The following is a 25,250-nucleotide window of genomic DNA, read 5'->3' as shown; positions in this document are numbered from 1 at the left end:
GAATCTTTAATTTGTTATTTTATTTTCCCATTATAGAATGTTCATTTGTTGATTTTTCTGGAATTTTCTGTTCTGTGTCCACATTCTCAATCATTACTTTTATTTCCTTGAACATTTGAAATATGTTGTATTAAATCTGTCTCTGAAAACTTTACTATCTTTGGCCCCCAATAGATCTCATTTCTCTTTGACTTTTATAAAATAATATCATTTTCCTGTATGTTTGGTTTTGTTTGTATACGTGTTGAATGCTAAGCCAGAAATATTTAAGAGACAAATTGATAACTAAAATACTGTTTTCTTCTTTGGGTGATGCACTTTTACTCCTTTAAGTCACTTAGGAACATTATCTATTTCATGTAGCCTAATTGGATCAAGAACTTTCAAACATATGACTATTCCCTGGAAGCACAGGTATATGTTTGGTTTTGGCTTATTCTAGGGTAAGGTCATTTTGGGCTCAATCTTAAGGTAATGTCTCCCCCACAAGCTCTTTGTGTCTCCTCAAATGCTTAACTAGATTCTCTGCACCTCCATTCCCACTTTCAGAATAGACAGATGCTTGAGGAAAAGCTTCCATTTCCTGATATAGATATAATTTCCTCAGTATTCTTTTGACCCCAAATCTTTATCCCATTTGTTTCCAATGGCATTTCTTCACTCTGGGGCCATCAAGAGCATTTTTATTTTGTATTTTGTCCAATTTCTTTCTTTGTTTGAGATGGAACATTTGTCTCCATCATCTAAATAACCATTATTGTAGAAACATTTCCCCAGCATTATTTTTATTCTAGTACATTGGCTGCAAATTTCGGAAGTCTCTTAACTAGCCCTTCTTATCCTTCCTATTTCCTGCTCTATTTTTCAGTGCCTTCTGACATCTCATTATCTTCAACAATGCACTAAGCCAATGTGTTATGCTTTAGCACATTGATTTTAAGATTATATCTAATATGATTCCAACTGGTACCTTGAATTCCTATCTTGATTTCCCAACATTTCTCACAATATTTTTTTTTTACAAATGTAACTTTAGAAGAGACCTGAGGATAATGGCAGTCTCCACTCAAGGTTCTGATACTCCTTCTGGGAGCAAGACATTGTGACGAGAGGGGATGGACAGGGGATTTGAAGACTCAGTATCCTTCACCTTCCAAGGGAGAGGAGAGGAAGGTAGTGCAGAGTAGCTCAGCAGTAAGATCAAGAGTCTTCCTTCTCCTGGAATCTGCAGTCAGTACAGGTGTAGAAGACAGTCTGCCCTTCAGCCTCAGAGCCATCTGTCTGACGTGGTTTACCATTCCTCCACAACCACATTGAGGGCAGCATCTGTCAACCATGGGCCCCTGGAATTTGGGTCCTTGTTCCACCGCCACGGACATGGCTCTTCCCAGTTTGTGGAACACAAAAGAGGTCTTCACCACCTTCCCTTAGAAGTCCTGCACGTTGATGGAGAAGTCACAGCCTACCACAGGCTCAGCACAAGTGTAGTGCGACCTGGAGCCTCTCACAATATCCATTTAATTAGAAGGTAGAATCGTTTTGAAATGTAATTCATTCTCTTCTTAAAGTCCTTCAAATTATTTCTCATGAAACGAAACAACATCTGAAATCAACGGAGCATATGTGTTTCATCTGCCCTGCAGCCTCCGCAACCTGGTCTCTTTCTTCTTTCTTTCTTTCCACTTTGCTTTCATTTATTTGTGAATAACAAATTCATTTATTACTTAGGCTTATTATATGTACTGCCTTTCTGCTTGAAAAAGATTCTCTCCGAATTACCTGCATTCTCATTTTCTCTAAGTCTCCACTCAAATATTTCTATCTCAGAGAAACTTTCCTTGACTATTTTATCAATATTGGTATTTTTGGTTATTCTTTATTTTATTCTGCTTTATTTTATTTTGTAGAACTTATCATTTCATGGTATTATAATGATGATAATGCATTTATGAGATTTATTTTGACTGAAATTGTAAGATTCATGAGTACTTTGCAAACTGTTATAATTACTTTATCCATAGTCCATATACCTAAAATATAGCACTTTAGTTTCTCGAAATCCTGTGCTGAAAAGTAATGGATTAAAACACACTCTCATGTATTTATTTACTTTAACTTTTAAATGACTAAATCAGTTCTTCTAAGAGGCCACTCAAATTAATTAAAACAATTGTTAATAAAGGCTCAGACTAAAACTTATTGCTTAAAAAATTCTCCAAGTTCCCTAAAAGCCATTATTGTAGTCTCTCAGATATATTACTTCCTGTCATGTGTACACATTTTCAGAAATAAACAATGTTTTCTATCCAATAACCTTAAGTTTGGAGGGCCCTGCTTTACAAAGAACTAACATTTCAAGTATTACATATATCTGATGCCAAAGGAATAACCTATATTTAGTAGTGCATAATGACATAAATCGTAGAAAGCTCACCCACTACTTCCACTGTAGTAATTCCAAAACAACTAAGAGCATGGTCTATACTTTTGACTGAAAAATCCATAAATATCATATTTCAGAATGCAGACCTATACTCTAGTAACTTCCAACATGTAAATATGTGAACACAACAAACTGATATTCTTCACTTAATGAATTTCCTTTCAAAAAACAGTAATTCAAGAGAGCAAGACACCTGCTACCATCTCCTGGAGTGGAGTCCTACCACATGGAAGATAGCAATGAGATGTCAATACAAGCATCTGGGGTGCCAAGAAAGACACAGTTTACACAGACACTGGATGGACCAACACTCTCAAAGGAAATGCTTGAGCAAGAATAGCTTCAATAGTGAACAGAGGTCACCCATGATCAGCAGGTCTTGATTTGCAGCCAACAAAGAGAGATTTCTACAGGCACCCCACATTTATCAATGTATACCAGGAACAAGAGTAACAAATCTAGTACTGAGTTGAGGCTTTATTTGGGGTCATAGGGAAAGCCAGCAGGTCATGCTCATTCCATCCCCTATCACAGTCATAATTCATACACATACAGAGACACATCCACACATTTTTATTAGTCACTTACACTGATTGTCTATATGTCTATTATTTTTAAAGAAAATAGAGAAGTAGATTTATAGAGAAATTATGCATAAAATACAGACTTCCCATATATCATCCTATTATTAACACATTGCTTTACTGTGGTACATCTTTTCCAACTGATTTAAGAACTTACTTTTTTTATAGTTGTAGTATTAACTGTAGTCCATAGTTTATATTAAGGTTCACCATTGGTGTTGTACAGGGCTATTTTTTAAAAATTGTTTAGCAATATATATAAACCCAAATTTCTCCTTTCAACTACATTCAAATATGTAATTCAGTGTTATTAATTACATTCACAATATTGTGTTTCCATTTCCACCACTCATTACCAAAACTTTTCCATCAATCCAAACATAAATTCTACAGTGTAATGATTAACTCATTTCCTACCCTTATCCAAACCCTAGTAATTTATATTGTACTTTATGACTCTATTTCTTTATTCTAAATATTTCATATCAGACATATAATACAATATTTGTCCAATACACACACATTTGAAACTACTTGCCTTTATATTATCAGAATAAAAATGATATTTTGTAATGGTGTGAAGTGTGATGAACTTTGAAAGCCATAGCTTAATTCAGCTTTTTTTTTTTTTACCAAATTTCAGTTAATAAATTGTAATTATTAAAATACATACAATGGTACAATAACAGAAAGAATGTTGACTTCCCAACCTGGGGAGTTGTGCTACATTCTGTAATAAAGAACAAGAATTCTAGAGCACATAGGCAATGCCTAGGGAAAGAGGAGAGAACAATGCACCAGACCCTTGATATTGATATTTGTTCTTATAAACCTTGTTCTTGACACTTAGCCTAGTGTTATATTTTGCCTAAGTGTTACCTCCTGAAAGCTTCCTTGTTGCTCAAATGGGACCACTCTAAGCCATACTCAGCATATAAATGTACTACAGGGAAGCAGATTTGGCCAAGTTGTTAGGGCATCTGTCTACCACATGGGAGGTCCCCGGTTCAAACCCCGGGCCTCCTTGAACCGTGTTCAGCTGGCCCATGCGCAGTGCTGATGAGCGCAAGGAGTGCCGTGGCACGCAGGGGTGTCCCCGCATAGGGGAGCTCCACACACAAGGAGTGCACCCAGTAAGGAGAGCCGCCCAGTGCGAAAGAAAGTGCAGCCTGCCCAGGCATGGTGCTGCATACATGGAGAGTTGACACAACAAGATGATGCAACAAAAAGAAACACAGATTCCTGTGCTGCTGACAACAACAGAAGTGGACAAAGAAGAACACACAGCAAATAGACACAGAGAACAGACAACTGGGAGGGGGGAAGGGGAGAGAAATTTTTTAAAAAATGTACTACAGTCTTCCCAGCGTATAGGGTGGTATATGGAAAAATAGAATGGTATATGAAAAAAGTCAACTTATGTAAATTACAGATAATAGTTAATAGTACAATTTTAATAACTTTTCATAATTGGCAACAAATGTAATTAATGTTTAAAAAATTACAATTCTAAAAAAGTCATCCATTATAAAAATGTTCTATACCAATGCAAACTGTTGGTTGTGGGGTGGTGTAGAGTAAACCAGTATTTTATGCATGATGGATCTATAACCTCAGAAATTCTCTAACAACAAAAAAGAGAGAAAAATGACATTAAAAAAGCAATGTGTGAGCATAAGGAAGAAAATGAAAATATAAAAAGATACAAATTATGGGGATGAATGTCACAGTCATAGAGATTTCCATGAACATGGAACATTGTTTTGCAATGGACTGCAGTTTTCTGTTTGCAAGTCCTTTACATTCTTAGGTTTATTCCTAAATAATTGATTCATTAATTTGCTACTGTAAATGGGATTTTTTTCTTAATTTCCTTTTCAGATTGCTCAGTATTGCCTCAGGTATTTTGGGGCACTCTGATTAGGTGTATAAGTATTTATGATTGTTATTCTTCTTGTTATGATTGTTATATTACCCCTTTTATTTATATCTTTGTCTTTTCCAACAGTTTTGCATTTAAAGTTTATTTTGTCTGATATTTATATAGTTAAGCCTGCCTGTTTTGGTTACTGTTTGCATGTAAAATAGTTTCCCAACCATATACCTGCAAACTGTTTGTGTCCCTGGGTCTAAGTTTAGTTTCTTCTCAACAGAATATATATGGATCATATTTTCTTATCCATTTTGGAAACCTGTGTCTTTTGATTGGAGAGTTTAATCCATTAACATTCAATGTTATTACTGTAAGGGCAGTACTTACTTTAGCCATTTTTTCTTTAGCCTTATATGTGTCATATTTTATTTTTATTTCTTTTTTATCCTTTTAGTTACTCTAATCAATAATTTTCCTTTCTACAGATGAATCCAACTTGTTATGCAGTTGACTCACTTTCTCACACTCCATTCCACTTCTTATATAAGTTATGCCAATAGAAGATATATGACAAGCTCGAATTAGATTTCTAACTTCTAAGAAAATATATTTTTCTCTATTAATTTGTTGAATCAATATTGTGAAAGTTACACTATTGAATCTTGAACCCCAATTTGACTCAAATATCTAGTCAGTGATGAAAATTCAGTAACTCAAAATAATAAGAGAAATTAAATAAAATGTATAATTTACATTATAGGTGTTATTTTTCATATAAATCTTAATTAAAATTTTGCAAGAGGAGGGCTGAGAAGGGATACTGATGCTTAATATAAGTAGAAGTTTTAATTAACTTGACTGTAAAAATGTGGAAATGGGTAAAGTTGATGGTAACACATTATAGTGAGTAGAACTAATGCAGCTGATTCATAAATGGGACTGTGGCTAAAAAGAGTTGTCTATGAATGTAAATGTGAAGTTAAAGAAAGCTCTAGAATAATCTAGGTGGGAAGCAGATTTGGCTCAATGGGTAGGGAGTCTGTCTACCACATGGGAGGTCCAAGGTTCAAACCCAGGGCCTCTTGACCCATGTGATGAGCTGGCCCATGCCCAGTGCTGATGCACGCAAGGAGTGCCATGCCATACAGGGGTGTCCCCCATGTAGGGGAGTCCCATGCACAAGGAGTGTGCCCTGTAAGGAGAGCCGCCCTGCATGAAAAAAGTGCAGCCTAGCCAGGAATGGCGCCACACACACAGAGAGCTGATGCAGCAAGATTATGCAACAAAAAGAGATACAGATTCCAGGTGCCGCTGACAAGCATACAAGTGGACACAGAAGAACACACAGTGAATGGACACAGAGAGCAGACAATGGGGGGGGGCAGGAAGAGAAATAAATAAAAAATAAATCTAAAAAAAATAGAATAATCTAGGGAATAAATAACATAGTGAACCCAGAGCTTGATGAGAATTGTGGTTAATAGTACAAATGCAAGAATGTCCTTCTACGAAGTAGAACAATATACATCACTTTTGAAAGGTGGTAAGAACATGGAGAAGCATGGGAATGTAACCTATGGAGTATAGTAAACAGCAATACTGTAATATTCTCACATCAATGCAAAGAAGTACTGTGATAATAATAGGGGTGTATTTAAAAAATACCAAATGCATGTTATAGACCATTGTTAGTGGCAATAGTCTGATGATATTATCTCGTAATCTGCAACAAATGTCCTGCAGCAATGTAGTGCCTTGGTGGAGGGGTGTTATATGGGAATTCCACACATATGTATGATTTTTTTGTAACTTCACAACTTCTCTAATAAACATATGTTTTGTTTTGTTTTTTATTTTGTGCAGACTACTCCAGTCCCCACAACTGTAGAGAAGGCATGGATATTGAATTAGATAAGTATATTTTCTGATGAATAAGAAAACAATCCAAACTATTAACATAGACTTCTAATATAATGCCAGGCTATACTGCCAAAACTTAGACAATACCAATTCAGAGCCTGCATCCACACACTCACTTCAGGAGATCTCTGCTGATGATGAACTGGCAAATGATTACATTATGAAATGGTTATATTAAGAAACAATTCATTTGTTATCAAAACTCCACAATTAAGAATCATTTTCATGTCCTGGCTCTCCCATATTTCAGCTGGGAAACTTTGTTTATTCTTTTCTATGATGCTGAAAAAGCTGTATCTGGTATCCAACCAGGAAGGGTCTGCATTTTAATGCACATTCTGCAAGGAAAAGATGACATTCAGCACATTTGGTTGACTCAGGTGATGAGACTAGCTTCCACTGAAATGATAATGTGAGAGACTTCCTGAAAAATTTTACACTGAAACTATTTGGGGACTGACTTAAGTTCCATTATTATGACACCTTCTCCTCATAAGCTGTTTCTTTTCATAAGTGCCCCCAAACTGACCAAGTATAAATTAATGTCTTTGATTCCAAGGTAAGTTTTTTAAAAGCCATTTCCTAGCATCCTGTCCTGTGAGAGAGTGGAGAGGAGTAAAGGAAAAGCTGGGATTGAGGAAAGAGGGTGAAGATCTTGTTTGGGCTGTTTTGCTCACCTCCACCCACCCATCCCATTTCTGTGTTTTGGGAGGCCTTCCCAGATGCTGTTAACAATTTTCCTGCTAAATTGGCAGGGAAAAGATCAAATAGTTCATGGTTAATCCTCTCACCATTTTAACTGGGCTTCTCTGTTGGAAATTACTGACATAGTAGTAAAGTTCTTCATGCCACTTGTATTGAGCTTATTAAAATTCTAAAATATGTTCTCATTAAGATAGGCTTCATGAATTTTGCAAATCAAGAACACTTGTGTACTGGCACCCAGATCAAGAACTGTACTAGAACTCCAGAGGTCCCCTCATGCCCCACTCTAGTCAATACTATATCAAATGATAACCATTTTTCTGACATCCATCAGAACATATTATTTTCACATTTTTGTAATTCATATAAAGAAATTACCTGTGTTACTTCTTTTTGTCTCTCCTATCACAGAACATCATATTGATGTTATTTATCTCTTTTATCATAACTGTATTGAGTTTATGCTGCTTCTTGTATGAAATAACATTGTGTGAACATTCCAAAATGCATTTGTCAATGACAGGTTTCATGATGCTTGGGTAGTTTTTTTGTTTTAAATTGTACAAATATAAATGAGTATGTATCTTTTGGTAATGCATATCTAAATTTGTGGAATATAAACTGTTGGTTTGGAGGAATTGCTGGGTTATAAACTGAGAATATGTTCAGTCTTTGTTGGAACTACCCCCACATTTCCAAGATGCTTGCAAAATGTATCCAAACACTTTGCTCCGCAAGGTATTTATTTGTTGTGGCTTTACATCTTAGCCAACAATTGATGTTATAGGTCATGTAAACATTAGCCAGTTTTGTAAGTGGTGACAGTGTTTCATAATGGACTTGTTTGCATTTCTCTGGTGCTTGGATATGTAGAGCATACTTTTGTATGTTTATTAGCCTCATGTACATCCTCTTTTGTGAATTATATGTTCAAGCTTTTGGATAATTTTAATTTTGGTCACCTATCATGTTCTCGTTTTTTGGTAGGAGATTTTATACACTCTTCCATATTCTGGATTACCACTTTCTACCTTACTGATGTCTTATGAAGAAAAGGAATATTTAATTTTGATATAGTCATATTTACTAATTTTTTAACTGCAAATTGTGTTTATTTTTTAAAAGAATATTCAAAAGAAAAAGATGGGGTCGCTGGGTGTAAAGTGAGTCAATTATGACACACTCTCCCCACCCCCCAGTGTTTCAGTGCTGAAGACCAAACAGAGCAATACAAAGCAAATCTTCAAGAACTCAGAGGGCTGGGCTCTAAGGACTGAAAGGAAGGACAAGGAGTCTTCCTTAGCTCACACCTACGTGTCCTTGTGATTTGGGAATTTATTTTGCCATCAAAATAAGCCCTGAGACCTACATATCATGCTCATATAATGACCAGGCCTAGTAGATGAACTGAGTTGGAATAATGAAGGGGATAATTTTTAAAAGAAGGCCTCCAAATCCTGCCTGCTGATCCTTAAACTTGCCCTATCAAGACAAATCTTGCAAGGCAAATTTGGTTGTCAGACTTCTGGGCTGGCTTCAAGGGCTAACTGATCTCTTAAATTGAGATGCACAACTTTACCTGATGGGAAGTTGCTCCGTACCTCAAAAGCTCAAGTCCTGAGTTTGGAATGTAGGTGCCAGGCACGCTTGTTTTGACCAACTTGAGTTTTATGTTGTGAGCATGCTAAAAAAGCACCGCACAGCAAATGGAGCACACTGAAATACACTGGCCAGGGTGGGTAGGCAAATACTAAGAAATAAAACAACTTGCTTAAAAATAATTTCTGACAATTGCCTTAAGAATAATACTGCAGGAAAAATACATAGTTCTGAGAATTCCAAATCCTTTCATATTTCTCCCTTTTCCATTTACTTTGTTACTCAGAGCAACATCTTTAATGGAAAGTTTAAAAATAAGCAGCACAAGAATACATGCTGTAAATGACCTGGTGAGATTAACCATTACATTAATTTGCAGTGCATAATAATATAAGGAAAGTAAAATAGTACTTACTGCAGTTTTGATTATTACCATATTTAAGCCTTTTTAACAACCAATTAATACTGATGCTATAGGAACATTTGAAGACAAATATACTTAATTTAAGGAATGAAGCACCTGAATAGTTTGTGCAGTTTTGTGAACTACACAACAAAGTCCAAAAACAGTCCAAAACAAAGTAGTTATTTAATTTTTAGGGAAAGCTTGATTATTGAAATTTTGTGTGCTTACTTTAGGTTACATCAACAAAACCCCTCAGTCTATTTTTGTGTAAGTGCTTTCTTTCCTTGATATTATTGGTTTTGGATTTTAGATGGATTTCCTCCAAACGGAAAGTTCTTGTGATAAAAAACACTTTCAATTCTTATTAATGACCTAGGAATAGTGCAGAGAAATCTCCCTAAAGCAGGTTATTTTTTTCATTAAACTATTTTAGAATTTATGAATTCTGTTATTTCAATCCACAATTGTAGACATTTTCCCCATTTAGTTAGCTTTTTAGTAAACTATAATGCTCACACAAAAGAGAGTGAAAATTACACTACCCCATGACAATTTGATTTCAAAATCCTTTCAGAAACTGAAGTGATTAAATTGGAATAAAGAGTGGCATATTTCCCAGGTTTAGAATCGCGATTTTTTTCTTAGCTGTTTGGAAAATAGCTATCTCCCCTGCATTCATTTAAAATGTATCTCCTGAAGTGCAAGATCGGAGTTGACCAGTGATCAATTTAAAGGATTTATAATCCAAAGTCACTGTGCATGCTTGGCATGGAGGCCTGGCTCCCAGGTAATTGCTTGGGCCTGAGGTCACAAACTGCCAGTTAAAATGGGAATGTAAGTTTTTTTCCAGTGGGCACCAATGGCAAGGGGGCTAACCTTTCAGTTAGGAAACGTTGTACCAGCCCTTTACTTTGAGACTGCTAATCCTCCGCCTGAAGATTTGTCCCTGCCGCGTTGACACCGAGATTTAAGGGAAGACGCCTAGTTTTAAATGCCATCAGTAGTTTTACTTCCCGCTCGACTTCAGCACACCAAAGATTGTTAGAGTCTGTGTGGACCAAGGGAAAAGGCTTTGCAAGGTCTGTTTACCAACGGCGTTACCTCGGGGACACCGCAGCCCTGCGAGCCCCAAATGACCTACGGCAAAGAGTCTCCAAGTGGAGCAAATTTCCAGCCCCACATAATCCCACATCCCTGCAGGGGGGACGGCCTCGCCTACCGCCTGCCGAGAGGGGTCGTCTCGCGTCCCGCGCCTTCCCGGGAAGGTTTCCAGCCAGCCGAGGCGCGGGCTGCACCGCCAGTGCACGAAAGCCCGGCCGAGGGGAGCGCGGGGCTCCGGGGACGGCGAGTGCCGAGAGCGCGCGGGGACCCGGGGGACCCGAAACCCAGCGCTGACGGCGGTGTCTTTCTGCTCCTCTCCAGCGTTCCAACTCGGTTTCCCCCTCCCTGCCTCCCTCCCCCTTTCTCTCTCTCCCCCCTCAGCTTCTACTCAGGGTAGGGTGTGTCGTGACGTCACAGAGATTCCGCCCAACTCCGCTGCACGTGGCGGGCGTGGGCAGCCGAGCAGAGCGGAGCTGCGCGGGGGCGAGCGGGGAGTGCCCAGGACTACCACGAAGGGGCAGGGGAGGCCGGGGCAGGGGAGGCCGGGGCAGGGGAGGCCGGGGCAGGGGAGGCCGGGGCAGGGGAGGCCGGGGCAGGGGAGGCCGGGGCCGGGGGCGCAGAGTCGGAACCGAGAAAAAGCCCGGAGGAGAGTGAAAGGAGAAGAGGGAGCTGGGCAGGGCGCTGGGACAGGAGCTGTTCGCGCAGCAGGCGCAGGCCCGTCCACTGTGGAAGGAGGGCGAGAGGCGAGGAGGGGATGGAGAAGAAGAAAGCCCATTTACTACTTTTTAAAAATCAGTTTAATTTGGCTTGTTTACAAAATTCTTACCATTCTAAATCACAAATTACATTTTATATCTTTTTTCTAAAATCTGTATTTTTAAATAATTCCTCTATTTTTACCTATAACTTTAATACCTTCAATCTATTTGGAATTGATGTTGGTTTATTGTGTGAGATGGAATCCTGAATTTTTTTTCATTATGGGCAACCACTTCACAAATTACCATTTATTTAAAAGGCCATCATTTGACCCACTGTACCACACTGTCTGCTTTTTTTTGTAAGTCATGGTTGCCTAAATGTGGGTATGCTTTCAAACTCCTTAATCTGTTATGCTAATTATTTCATTTACCCTTGTGCCACTAACATACTCTCTAATAAATAGATCCCATGAAAGTTCTTCATACTTGCTGACTTAAGTCCTCCCGCTTGGTTCTTCTAATTTAAGTTGACTTTCAGTCTTCTTGGCCCATTGCTTATGAACTTAGAATTTGTGAATTACTCACATTAATAAATGGTACAATCTTAAGAGGAATTATATATAATTTAATATATGGAAAACTTTGGAGTTAATGGAATTTTAACAGTTATGGCTATATGATATGTCCCACCATTTATTAAGGTTTCTTTAACTTCTTTCAATAATGCTTCGTAGTTGCCAATGTAAGGGTTTTCCACACATTTTATGACTGTTATTTCATAGTTTCATTGGTGTTATCTTTCATTTGTTTCCAGAATATGGAGATACAAATGCTTTGTTAATGACCTTCCAGACAATTTGTAATGAGTTATTAAATCCAAAGATTATAGATTACTTTGAAACTTCTAGATATACAGTTATGTTATTTGGAAATAATGACAATTTTATGTCTTCGTTTTTATATGCCGTTTATTACTTGTGTTAATTTCTTGTACAAATTGAGTCACAACAGTACAAATTAAATAGCAATGATGGTAGCCATCTTTCCAAATGGAATATCAGATGGAAAGTTTTCAAAATCCCAACATTGCTTATAATGTTGGAAACAAGTTAGGTATTCTTGTTTTTGTGAGATTAGGATGGTCTATTTCTAGATTTTAAAATGGTTTTCATTAACTGGGCTGAATTTTGTAAAGTGCTTTTCCACATCTATTGAGATAACAGGTTTTTCTGTTTTATTTCTGTTAATGTAGTGAACTACATTGAATGCTTTTACAAAAGTTAAATGACATCGTATACATGGATTGCTTCTCCTTTTCATGAAGTATTATCCATTTAATATTTCTCTAGGTTCCATTCATATTTTGTTGTGGATTTTGTTCCATGTCCATGATAAAGAATGTTCTCTTAGTTTCCATTCAGGGAGTTAGCTTCCTATTTTACTATTCTATAGAGAATTCTGTCCAACATTGATAGTGAATACTCAGGAAACTAGGGCTCTATGACTAGAAACATGTTATAGATATCTAGCTTCATTCCATTGTAGTTTATATACACTTTGGGTTTTTCAATATTTTGAAATTTATAAGTGATTAGTTTAACCTACAGCAAATGTATGCTTTTCATAAATCTTCTGTGTGATTTTGAAAAAGTGAGTTATAATATTAGGTGTAGTGTTATATTTATGCCAATTAGATAAAATATATTATGTATCCCTTTCACATATTCCATATACTCATTTAGTTTTTATTTGTGTGTTCCACAAGCTATGAGTAAAAGTAGGTTTAAGGGTTCTTGTTATTATTGTGTATTTCTTATGTCTCCTTTTGGTTTTGACTTAATTTATGCTTTGTATATTTTGAAGCTATGATGCTGGTTATGATTGGATATGCCTATATAAAATAAATCCTGAAAGGGCCTAAAAGGATTAGCATTCTAAATGCAATGATACTCTTAAAGCCTAAATCTTGGCTTCTAAGTAATTTTACCCAGAAAAATGATATGGGATTCTTTGGAGAATCAGCTGATTCAGGCCTGGAGTAGGGAAAATAAAAGATAAATGTAGAAATAAACTAGCATTGATACTTTATTCCATGAACTTTACCTTTTCAAACTCAGTAATGTATCTTTTAAAAAAATCTATAAATTCTATTTCCAAAAAGATGTAATTTCATTTTTATATACAATAGAGAAACTACAGTGGTGGACAGGTAATTAAAATTAAGAAAAATTTGTTTACAATTTTGACAATATAAACTTTTTAAGTTGAAGTTTTGATAAGATGGAATAAACTGCAAATGTTTTTTTTAAAAATCAAATCTAGATCCTCATTTGCTCCCAGGGGCGGCAGAGGGGTGAGCCCTCACCCACATGCCACCCCTCCTGCAAGCCACCCCAGGCTGCAGCGCTGCCTCCGGCTTTATTCCCAGGCCTGGAAGCAAGAGCAGCAGGAGGGGAGGGCCGCGCGGTGGGGTTCTGTGGCATGGGGAGGGCTCCCGCACACCTTCAACTGTACTATGGGCAGTGGGAAAGGTGCACGATGACAAGTCTTGCCCCCCGGGGAGCTCCATGCACCTCGCAGGCACGGAGGCTGCTTGTGCCTGGCCAGGGCTGTGGGTGGTGCTGAGACCAGCTCAGCAATAGGTTTACATGAAGGGAAGGTGAGGCAGACCTGAAGAAATAAAAAGACAGAAAGAAAGACACAAGAGAGGAAATAAAGATGGGACCAGGAGACTCACAGCTTCTGAAACTGAGAACCTCAACCCTAGTTTCCACATTGTATCTATTTAGGAACTAACAAGCAGCTGTTTGTTATTTACTATAATAAGGGACAGGTCATACAAAGTTCAAATGCCTCCTGACACAAACATTTTTTCTTGCTGACCAAATGGTGTTGCATCTAGTCAAGGTCTGATGCTCCCAAGCCCACCCTTTTTGTCTGTGTTATGGAAGCATTACAAATTCAAACCATGTTCCTTACCATTTTCCCACAACAATTCCTGCTTTTTGTTTTTGCAAAGCAGTGATGACACATTTGGCAATTTTTTGCTGCTTCATACCCCAGAGGGTTTATTGTGTGCATCTAAGGAGGTTGCTCTTACTATGGCGAGCATAGCTACCAGCAAATTAGGAGCAGTAACTGGCAATTTCTCCTTTTCCAACTGTTGTTTGGCTTCTTGACTCAGATGTTTAATTTGCCTCCAAGTGGGGGTGAAGCTGCTCTGGTCTTTGGAATGGGACCCATGTAGTTTCCAGCATCAATCTCTCCATCTGCATGACTGGAGGTTCTGGGTTCCCCAGGAACTTTCATCGTCTTTTGGCGTTCATGATTTGGTTTTATTCAGTGAGCTGGTACCCACACAGGACATTCTCTGTCTCCTGGGGAAACACAAGCATACCCTCATCTCCAGGTTAACAGCTTCCCTGTTGACCATTCATTAGTCAGTGGATCATTCCACCAAATTAAAGGTTTTTCAGAGTTTGGGTTTGAGTTTTTGAATTATTTTGGAAATGCCTTTCAGCTGCTATCCCTTCCAGGGTGGTTCCACAGTTAAGAAAAGTAAGAGTGAATTGTGCTTTATGTAACTGCACTTGAAGTATTTCCTCGTTTCCCCCTTTTTGTTTTTGTAACATGAGTTTAAGGGTTTGATTTGCTCATTCCAAAATAGCTTGCCCTTGGGGGTTGTATGGAAATCCTGTAATATGTGAAATACTCCAAGTATCTAGAAATCTTTTAAGGGATACTCTGGTAAAGCAGGAGCATTATCTTTTTAGAGAATGGGGAAGTCCAATTACAGCAAAGCAAGCTAACGAATGCTGTCTCACATGTTGAGCAGTTTCTCTCATCTGAGCTGTAGCCTAAATGAATCCTGAACAAGTATCTACAGAAACATGAACATAACAATTTTCCAAAGGAGGAGATATTGTTAGTCTTCAAAGCAAGGCCTTTATGGATAACCAGAGATGGCATGAAGAAAACTTTAACATGAGAGTTAGGCAAACTAACTTTTATTACATCTGCAGAAGTAAGGAGCCAAGGCCAGTCCAAAGTGACTTCCCGTGCTGCAGTTTCACTCTTGCTTAAATACCCAAGCTTCTACTTACCATTTGCTTTGATTATGCATTAGTTTTTATGCATGTGGATGAACACACATAGCTGGTTATATAATTGTATGATTAGTATGTTCAGGAAATCACACTTGCACATACATTGCATGATCAAGAAAGGGGTGAATAACTCCACACCTGTGTGGGAATTTTACTAGGTTAATTAAGCAAGCTGAAGTGAGGACAGCAAGGGGCTGCTTCTGTGCAGGTCCAGCCAAATGGTCGAAGCTGGTTTTCATATTTCATTGCTTCAACAGGATATTCTGACCACCAAAAGCACAATTTGACCCAAAGAGAGGGTTGCATCTCATTACCTTCTGATTTACATATAACTCTTTTCTTTGTATCCTAGCAACAGGGAGAGAAACAAGTTACTTTCAGGTGTTTGGTCATCCTACATCCATCAATATGAGTTACATCCATTTGCCACAGTGAGTTAGCAGTTAAACCACAGGGATTTACTCCAGGTTCTAGTTGTTCTGGGTTTTTAAGAATTTGACAGGATAGACAAGTCTGAACAATGTTCCTAACTTGTATCCATGTTAAAGGAAAATGAGCTTTGAGACCAGCTGCATTTATATGAGTTAGATTATGAAAATTAACATGAATATGAAAATGAATAGCTTCTTATAAAACAGGAGTGACTAATTTATCAGTGGCATTATTGCCTTGTACTAATGGTCCAGGTAAATTTGAATGGGATTGAATGTGAGTGATAAAAAATGGACTTTTTCTATTTCTAATTATCTATTGAAGTTTGTAAAAAAGCTTATAAAGAAACTGATTTACATTAGGTTTGATAAGGCTGTTTCAATCAATTGAGTAACCTGGACAACATACACCAAGTCTGAAAGGATGTTTATGGACTCTGGTATGTCTTGCAAAGCAGTAAGTACTGCTATTAATTCGGCATGATGAGGTGAAAATCCAGGAGTAGGAATTTTCTTAATTTTATACCCAGTATACCCAACTGTGCCATTTCCAAATCCATCAGTAAAGATTATAGGCGCATTTGGTTGAAACTTAGTTATGCTAGGTAAAATCCATTGAGTGTTTTAATGAATTGTAATATATGATTTTTAGGGTAATGGTTATCTATCTGTCCAATATAATCATTAAAGGTATTTGCCATTATAAGTGATTTTATGGGCAAGCCTCAACTTCCTTGCACAAAAGTGGAAGAATGATATGAGAAGGGTCCTGTCCATGAAGGGCATGAGTGCATTCATGACCTTTAAGTATAATCTGGGTCATAAAATCCACATAAGGAGATAAATTTTTAGCAATACTGTTAGGTAAAAATATCCATTCTACAATATGATCTTGTTGCTAAGGATTCCCGTGGGGGAGTGTAAGGAAGGCAAGATAATCAATTGCAGTGGCTGTTCTAGATTAATGTGCTCAACTTGGGCACTTTGAATTTTTTTCTGTTAGTTTTTTTTTTTTTAAGATTTATTTATTTATTTATTTTTCTACCCTACCCCCTACCCCGGTTGTCTGTTCTCTGTGTCTGTTTGCTGCATCTTCTTTGTCTGTTTCTGTTGTCGGTGGCATGGGAATCTGTGTTTCTTTTTGTTGCATCATCTTGTGTCAGCTCTCTGTGTGGGCGGCACCATTCCTGGATAGGGTGCACTTTCTTTTGCTCTGGGTGGCTCTCTTTATGAGACACAGTCCTTGCATGTGGGGCTCCCCTGTGTGGGGACACCCCTGTGTGGCACGGCACTCCTTGCATACATCAGCACTGTGAATGGGCCACATGGATCAAGGAGGCCCGGGTTTGAACCGTGGGCCTCCCATGTGGTAGACAGATGCCCTAACCACTGGGCCAAGTCCGCCACCTCCTCTATTAGTTTTAATTCCTGTTCTGCTTCTCTCATTAGAACCCAGGGGCTGTTTAATTGAAGATTTCCTCATAGTAGGGAAAAAAGATTAGACAGTCCATATGTGGAAATGCCCACTTTGGGCCTCAGCCAATTTATGTCTCCTAATAATTTCTACAGATCACTGGAAGTTTTAATAGAATCCCTACAAATCTGAACCTTCTGAGGCTTAATTGTAATTTTATTAACAATAGTCCCAAGATTAGAAATGGGAGTAACATTTTGAATTTTCTCAGGGGCAAGTTTTAACCCTGCTGCAGTTAAGCTCTTTTCTAGGGCCTGATATGCTAAAACTAGAGTCTGGGGAGAGAGAGCAGCACACCATATATCATCCATGTAATGCATAATATAACAAGAAGGAAAAGCCAGTCTGACTGGATTTAAGGCTTTAGCAAAATTTTGACATCTGGCCAGTCTATTAAGCATTCCTTGAGGAATATATTTCCACTGAAACTGTTTCATAGGTTCTTTGTTATTGAAAGAAGGCACTGAGAATGCAAATTTCTCAGTCTTGGGGAGCCAAAGGTATTGTAAAGAAACAATCCTTTAAATCAATAACAAGTGGCCAGCTATGAGGGATCATAACTCCTGTGGGCAAACCTGGCTGCAGTGCACCCATAGGTTGAATGTCTGCATTTACTGCTCAGAGGTCTGTTAAAAGCATCCATTTGCCTGATTTTTTCTTAATAGGAAACACCAGAGAGTTCCAAGGACTAAAAGATTCTTCAATATGCCCCTTATCTAACTGTTCATTAACTAATTTATGGAGTGCCTCCAATTTTTCTTGGGTTAATGGCCACTGTTCAACCTAAACCAGAGAGGTTGTAGTCCATTTAAGAGGAATGGGTTTGGGTGGTTCAAGGAGGCTAGACTGAGCAGTGGCCATTATGGAAAAGGTGGATATCCTAATTCTTTATGATTACCATGAGCTGTGGGAGCTATTGGTTTAACAATTCCCTGGTGGTGCTTACCCAATCCTAACCCTAGAACATGCCCTTGTTTCCTCATTAATTGTTGACTTTGTTTACTATATTGGCTAACCTGGGGAATAGAAATTTCAGCCAGCCATTGTTCTAATAGATCATGTCCCAGAGTTTAATAGGCAAGTCTGCAACATACAGTTCAAGGGTGTCATGCTACCCATCAGGTCCCAGACAATGAAAATTTGCCCACTCTGTTTTAAACCTCTGGGAGTACCAAGTCCCACAAGAGAAATAGATGCATCTTGTAATGGCCAAGCAGAGGGCCAATGGTTAGAACTAATAGAAATATCATTTCCAGTATCAAAAAGTTCTTTAAATCATTTGTTCTGAATGGTTACTTCACAAAAGTTATAAGATTCTAAAATTTTTTCAGTTAAGAATACTGCCTTGCCTGCATTTCCAAAACCATTTTTCCCTCAGACGTTCTTATTAGCTCCTACAGGAACATAAGGGAGCAACAACAATTGTGCTATGTGATCTCCAATATGAGCTTTCCATGGAACTGAGGTAGACGTGATAACTTGAATCTCTCCTTGATAGTCACAATCAATTACTCCTCTATGCACTCTAACTCCCTGGGAGTTGAGACTGCTTCTCCTGAGGAAAAGTCCGACCATGCCAATTGGTAAAAGTCCCCTTATTCCCATTTTTACACAGATGGGGGAATCCCCTGGAAGCAAGATAACAGGTTCTGCCATAGGGATATCTATGGCTGTGCTTCCTGCTGTGTCAGAGGATAAGTCAAGGGTACTGCAGAGTATTGGGGAGTGCCAGGATTGCTCTGCTGAACTGTGAAAGCTCCCTTTTAGAACAGGGCTTGGAGTGGGCTCTGCTGGAAGTTTCCTGACAAGGGAGTGCCATTCTTAAGATAATTAGACCAACATAGGCTAACCCAGTGATTTCCTTTACCACGGGGGGGGGGGGGGGGGGCACAGTTCAAATGGTTTCTGAGCAGAAATATTCTGTCCAGGTGACATTGTTTTTCCCTCAGACTTTTTCCAACAGTCTTTTCTCATGTGACCAATTTTTCTACAATGAAACATTTTCCAGAGAACCTCTTATTGATTTTCATTCCTGCCGTAGCCTGAGCCATCATAGTAGCACAGTGGCCCTCCATCCATACATCCTGGCACAATTTAATATATACAGTCAAATTCAATGGTATCAGCAGCTTCTAAATTATTGACCTGTTTTTTGATAGCCTCTTGTAACTGAGCAATAAAGTCAGAGTAAGGTAATTTAGGTCCTTGTAATTTTTTTTAAATGACACCAAAAGCTGGCCTTTAACCTCAATTTTTTCCCAGGCCCTTAAGCAACAGTAACAGATCTGTGTGATGGCTTGATCACTCATTGTTAACTGCTGACCTGCTCGCACCCAATTCCCCACCCTCAATAACTGATCTGAGGAAATGGGGATATTATGCACCCTTTTATGAGCAGCCTGAGTCTCTGCCTGATCTGTCCACCAGATTTTGAATTATGAAACCTCTCCAGACCCTAGGCTGATGCATGCTAATGCAGACCAGTCAGCGGGGATCAGCCTAGAGCCTTCAGCAAGTCCCTGCATGGTACCATAGGTAAAAGGAGAATTTGGACCATATTGTTGCACTGCTACTTTTAACTCTTTGAAAATTTTATATGAGAAGGGTTCACGAGTGAACTCATAAACTCCATTCAGAGTTTGAGGATGCACTCCTGGAGCTACTCTCTCTCATATGGTGACCAGAAAAGCCATTTGAAGTTCCTCCAAGTCATCCTCCCTTCTAACCTGTAAAATGCCTTGTTGTAAAGCTGACAACTTTGGCTGAATGTCTCTGGGCATAGGAGGGGGAGGAGGTGTCACTTGGGGAGGAAGGTGACTTTTTAAAGTCAGTTAATGAAGGAGCTGATGGCAAAATAACTTTAGATTTAGTATCATCAAAAAAACTCAGTTGGAAGAACTTCCTCACTTTCTCTATTTTCATTTTTCTCTTCTTCATCTTCTGTTTGCAAAGGTTCAAAACAAATTTAATAATTGTCCAATTGGACCAAATAGTAACAGGGAGTGGAACAGCTTATACATGTAATTTTTCTAACTCTTTTCCTACTCTTTCCCAGTCTTCTAGTTATAAACTTCCTACTGCTGGGAACCATGAGCAATATTTTTCTATAATCTGTAAATGTTCTAAAATACAAAACTTGCTGGCCTCAGCTCCTCCTGCCTTGAGGAGTTGTTTGAGAAGACAGATATATGGGAGAGATTTTCTTGAACTGTCCCCATTTCCCATCATAACCCTGCTAGAATACCCAAAAGTGTCCTTACTCACCAAGGACTTGGAAGGCCTTCTAAACCACTCAGGGCTCTACACTGTGGCAACACCTTTAATTTCACTTGAAGTGATTTTTCTTCCCTTTGTGCCCCACATTGGGTTCCAGGGTGGGAGGTGCAGAGAGAAGTAGGCTATGGCACAAGTGAGAGAGTAAGGGTTAGGCTCCCCCCACAGACTGGGGAAGTTCCTGAAGTGAGGAGTAGGGCTGGAACCCTGCCATTTGTCCTGATCCCACTGTGGCTGCAGCTGAGGCTGGATCATGGCTCTAGGTTTGGAGCTTCACCCCTACTCCACCTTTGGCCTGGCCCATGTGTCTTCAGCACCCATGGCTGAGCCTCCCCTCCAATCCCACGAAGGGGATTCTCAGCTTTTCTGGGCTCTGCTGGAACTAATCCCATTGACTCCCCATTTTTCTTATTTTCTGGGATTTTATTTTGCAGGGATGGCACAGATAGAGGTGGCTTAATTCCTCTTACCCATGTGCTTCAAAATCCTGACCAAAAGGGGCTTGGGTGCCTCCCCCATGGCAGGTAGTGGGGCCTAGTGCACCCATGTGACATAACCTGCAGTTGGGGAGAACAGGTTTTTGGCACTCAAAGAAGTGGCCTGCACCCCTGCCCCCATGCACCCTGGACCTTACCCTGCTGGGGGCCTGCAACTGCCCAGTTCATGCACTTGTGACATAACCCTCAGGGCAGGCCTGGAGTGGAGGCTACAGGAACTTAATCAGGGTGGCCTCACTCCTGTAGCCAGGTCTGTGGGCTGGCTGTGCCCCTGGGATGGCAGCCCTGGGGCAGGACAAAGAGGCTTCAGGATATAAGGAGCTGATTAGCACCAAAAGTCCTGAAAAAATAAATAAATAAAAAATCAATAAGTCTATATGACAGTAGCTGCAGAATACTTTTTTTAAAAAACTGCAAAGGTACATCTTTACAGAAATATAATGACACATATACTTAATTTGACATGAATATGTGTCATAAATATATTTAAATGCCATCAGACAAATATCATAGATAAATAAACTAATGAGCTCCATACTTATAAATTTGAGTATATAGGAATCTTTATATGCACAGGAAAATAGAAAAGACTGGGGAATTTTAATTTTGAGGATTGAGTTTATGTTTTCATGATGACCACAATGATATTGTCCAGATATACCTAGTGTTGATTTAATAAAACACTATAACTAATATTAATAAGCATATTAAAATATATAATTAAATTAATGAAAGCTAGGTTTTCCTTACATTTAGACTGCGTTTTGGCATCAAGAGAAATGTTTAAAAAGGGCAAAATATAAAATCCAGGAATAAGATACATGAAAGATAATTAACAATATAAAATAACATAATCACATTTCTCTTGCTATCAAATATTTTAATTCAGAATTTTATAGCACTATTTAACATTTAAATTTGATAAAAATCTATTAAAATGATTATAATCACTGTTGATATGATCAATAATTTAGTCCTAATTTGATTTTTCCTTTGACCTTCTGTAGTTATACATACCAACACATTTTGAAAAGCAAGATTTTATCAAATAATTCTAATTTCAGGAATATATCATAAGGATTGGTTCACATATCTTCAACACATAACTAATTTGGAATACATAAGCACCAGAATTTATCTAAATGACATAAAAATATGTCAAATTAATAAGAAGGCATTATTTTGCAGTCATTAAAAGACAACTCTGATATCAGCATATCTGTGTTCAAGTGTCACATTTACTCCACACTTGGTGGTCTTAGACAAGAATTGTGAGAAAATTAAAGGAGATAATAAATATAAACTCTTTAATTCAATTCCAGCTTATACAAATTTATTAGTAATACTCAGTTAATAGCAATATGTAATAATTGTAAAATGTTATTGATATTACTGCTTATTGTTAATGTTGTATTGTTAATAAAATAATACATTACGAAGAAAGATATTAAAGAAATCCCCCAGAAAAAAATGACTTGATATTTCAGAAACAATGTTGTTTAGGATATAATGCTTATGAAAAAGGAATGTGTGAGACCACAGATGGTAGTGCTGGTAGATGCAATCAAAATAGGGAAGAGGGCAAATTCTATCTCTGCCATCATGACATTTTTCTTCATGATACCTCTGAGCAAGCACTGGGATATGACCATCATACACAGAATAGTGAATCAGATTCTGAAGGATTACTGAGAGTGATCCCTGAAGCTAATGTCTTTTTTTGAGGATTTACTTGTGACATACATATTGCCTTGAGAAGATGAAAGTAGGTTTAATAATTTCATAAAGAGTTCCAAAATGATACTAAGAGTAAGGATGATTGTTATTGTAGGACATTGGATATTTTATTGTTAAAATGAAGAAAAGAAAATGGTGGTATTATTGTTAAAAGAAAAAAGATCATGCAATTTAGAATATCAATGAAATTTGATCAAAACATTCTGATCACTACCAATGATTTGTCAGGTGGTTGAGTAAGTTTAGTCAGTTGTTTTGTTCCATTTTTTTCTTTTCATGTTTCCCATTTGTTTCCTTCTCAGCTGCAGTGAGATTCATTGTCTGGCAGTTACATTACACTTAATACCCTATGAGTGGTTACACAGCTGAGTAGTTTATGGGTATGATCCTCCCTCCAAGTCAGAGTGTCCATTATTTTTATTTTTTATTTTTAGTCTTGGTCTACTAGAGAGAGTCCCACTTCCATCTTGTTTTCATTTTTATTAGCTATCTTCAGATAAGTCATCTGTCTTGAGTATGGCAAGGAAATTGAACAAAATTATTAAACAGTTTATACAAGAAGAAATAAACAGATATAGAATAATAATCACAACTAAAAGCATAAGTTCAAATCAAACTAGTTGTCTTCATATTCCATTAAAAACAAGAACCTTGTTTAGGAAGGTCTGGCCATTGAAATGTTTGAGCCTGACTTATATTATAAAATACCTTAACTTGGTTCTTCCAAATATTTAGGATATTTGCATGTGTTGTCAGAAATAATGACATAAATGCAACATTGTTCATGCAGAGCCAAGGTATCTGGAGTCTGTCTGCATAGCAAGGCCACTGGTACTAGGCTGTAGACTTAAGTCTGAGGAGCCCAAAGTACATTGACAATGTTGTTAAAGCTGTTTCATAACTTTAGGCATATTTATAGCTGTTCACTCCTGGTCATATATTCTTAGGGATGATATGATGGTGCACATGAAAGAGTGGGAATCTGTAGTAAGGTAGGTCAAAGGATTGGGACTATTATGCCTCTTTTGTCCATTGGAGACTTGATATACAGAAGATCATGTTAGCTTTTTAACAGGAATCTCGGGTAGAACAAGATATGTAAGATCACAGGACCCAGTCCAATTTACAGGTAGGTAACAAAAGCATGCAGTTATCTGCAGTTTACAAATGGGATATAAAATAGCTCATACAATAAACAGGAGCAGAATCTAATAATACACGAGTGTGCTATAAATTTCTATCAAAATCCAAAGTTTTTGTCCTTTTGATAAAAGATGACCATAAAAAGATATTTTTGTTCACAAAATAAGGCTGTTTTCATTAGATTTGGCCTAAGTGTATACATTTGTACAACAAGAATGGTGTTTTACCAGACAGGCATTTTTAAGTCTGGTCTACTAGAAGTTTTCATAAGGAATATCTTTTATTGGACTTTGAAAAGCCTCCTGAGGCTAGGAAGGCAAGACAAAAATTCAACACCAGAGTTCACCTACAGTTTGCCAATACATTTGGGTGAATTCCTCTTTCTTATAGTCAGAGAAAATAAAAAAATATTTGCCAGAAATTACTTTCTTTACTGACCTATAAGGTTGAGTACCCAAGAGGAAGGTACCAGACCAGATTTTCCACAAGAGTGTTGAAAACATTGGCTCCAAAATGTCAAATTTAATGTTTTAAAATTCTCTGGTCATATGTGAGTAATTGAGCATCATTTTCAAACATGACATTCCAGTCAAAGCCTTGGTAATATAACCAATGTCTTCAATTATGTCCTGTTAATTAGGAGTACAGATATTGATTAAACCTATGCAAATAATTACAGTGCTGTAAAAATAAAAATATTTAATAAGAGTTTCAAAAACTAGAAAAGTCAGGCAGAAAGAAAAGAAATGTTTTATGGGGAAGCAGATGTCGCTCAAGTGATAGAGCTTCCACCTACCATATGGGAGGGCCTGAGTTTGATCCCTGGGGGCTCCTGTGGAAAAATAAGAAGAGAAAGCATGCCTGCATGGCTCACCACATGGTGACCCAGTGCCTACATGAGTGCCCACATGAGTGGCCATGTGAATACCTGGGTGGTGAGCTAGTGCCCTGCACAAGTGAGTCACAAAGCAAGATGATGATGCAATAAAAGAGAGACAAGGGGAGAGTCAAGGTGAAGCACAGCAGAAACCAGGAACTGAGGTGGTGTAATTGGCAGGGCTACTGGCCACATCCAATTTACAGGGTAAGTCAGGGTCCAACCCTCTTACTGTCTGAGCCTGTGACATTGCCATCTTTACTTCTGCTGGGGGTCTTACCATTCCCATGCATGACCCTTCCTGATTAACACATACAATGGTTTTAATATCTGAACTAAATGAGGGATGAAGGGTCTCCAGTAGCTGAACAACCCCAGAA

The 25,250-nt window shown here is 38.1% G+C and overlaps 2 long non-coding RNA genes across 2 annotated transcripts in view; both read right to left on the bottom strand.

Moving 5' to 3' along the window:
• Positions 1 to 11,038, bottom strand: part of LOC131275754 (uncharacterized) — a 65,900-nt gene extending 54,862 nt beyond the window's left edge. Inside the window, exon 1 of the long non-coding RNA XR_009183170.1 lies at positions 10,750 to 11,038. This is a non-coding gene — a long non-coding RNA (uncharacterized lncRNA). The remainder of the gene's footprint in view (positions 1 to 10,749) is intronic.
• Positions 11,039 to 14,360: 3,322 nt separating this feature from the next.
• Positions 14,361 to 24,888, bottom strand: LOC131275864 (uncharacterized). The gene is made up of 4 exons (XR_009183336.1): positions 24,790 to 24,888; positions 21,251 to 21,453; positions 20,608 to 20,741; positions 14,361 to 14,709 (listed from the first exon to the last, which is right to left on the bottom strand). It is a non-coding gene; the product is annotated as an uncharacterized lncRNA (long non-coding RNA).
• Positions 24,889 to 25,250: the final 362 nt, after the last annotated feature.

Source organism: Dasypus novemcinctus, chromosome 24 (assembly GCF_030445035.2).
Source record: "Dasypus novemcinctus isolate mDasNov1 chromosome 24, mDasNov1.1.hap2, whole genome shotgun sequence".
Taxonomy (NCBI): Eukaryota; Metazoa; Chordata; class Mammalia; order Cingulata; family Dasypodidae; genus Dasypus; species Dasypus novemcinctus.
The sequence above is the reverse complement of the archived record's forward strand: the minus strand, read 5'-3'. Positions and strand labels throughout refer to the sequence as shown.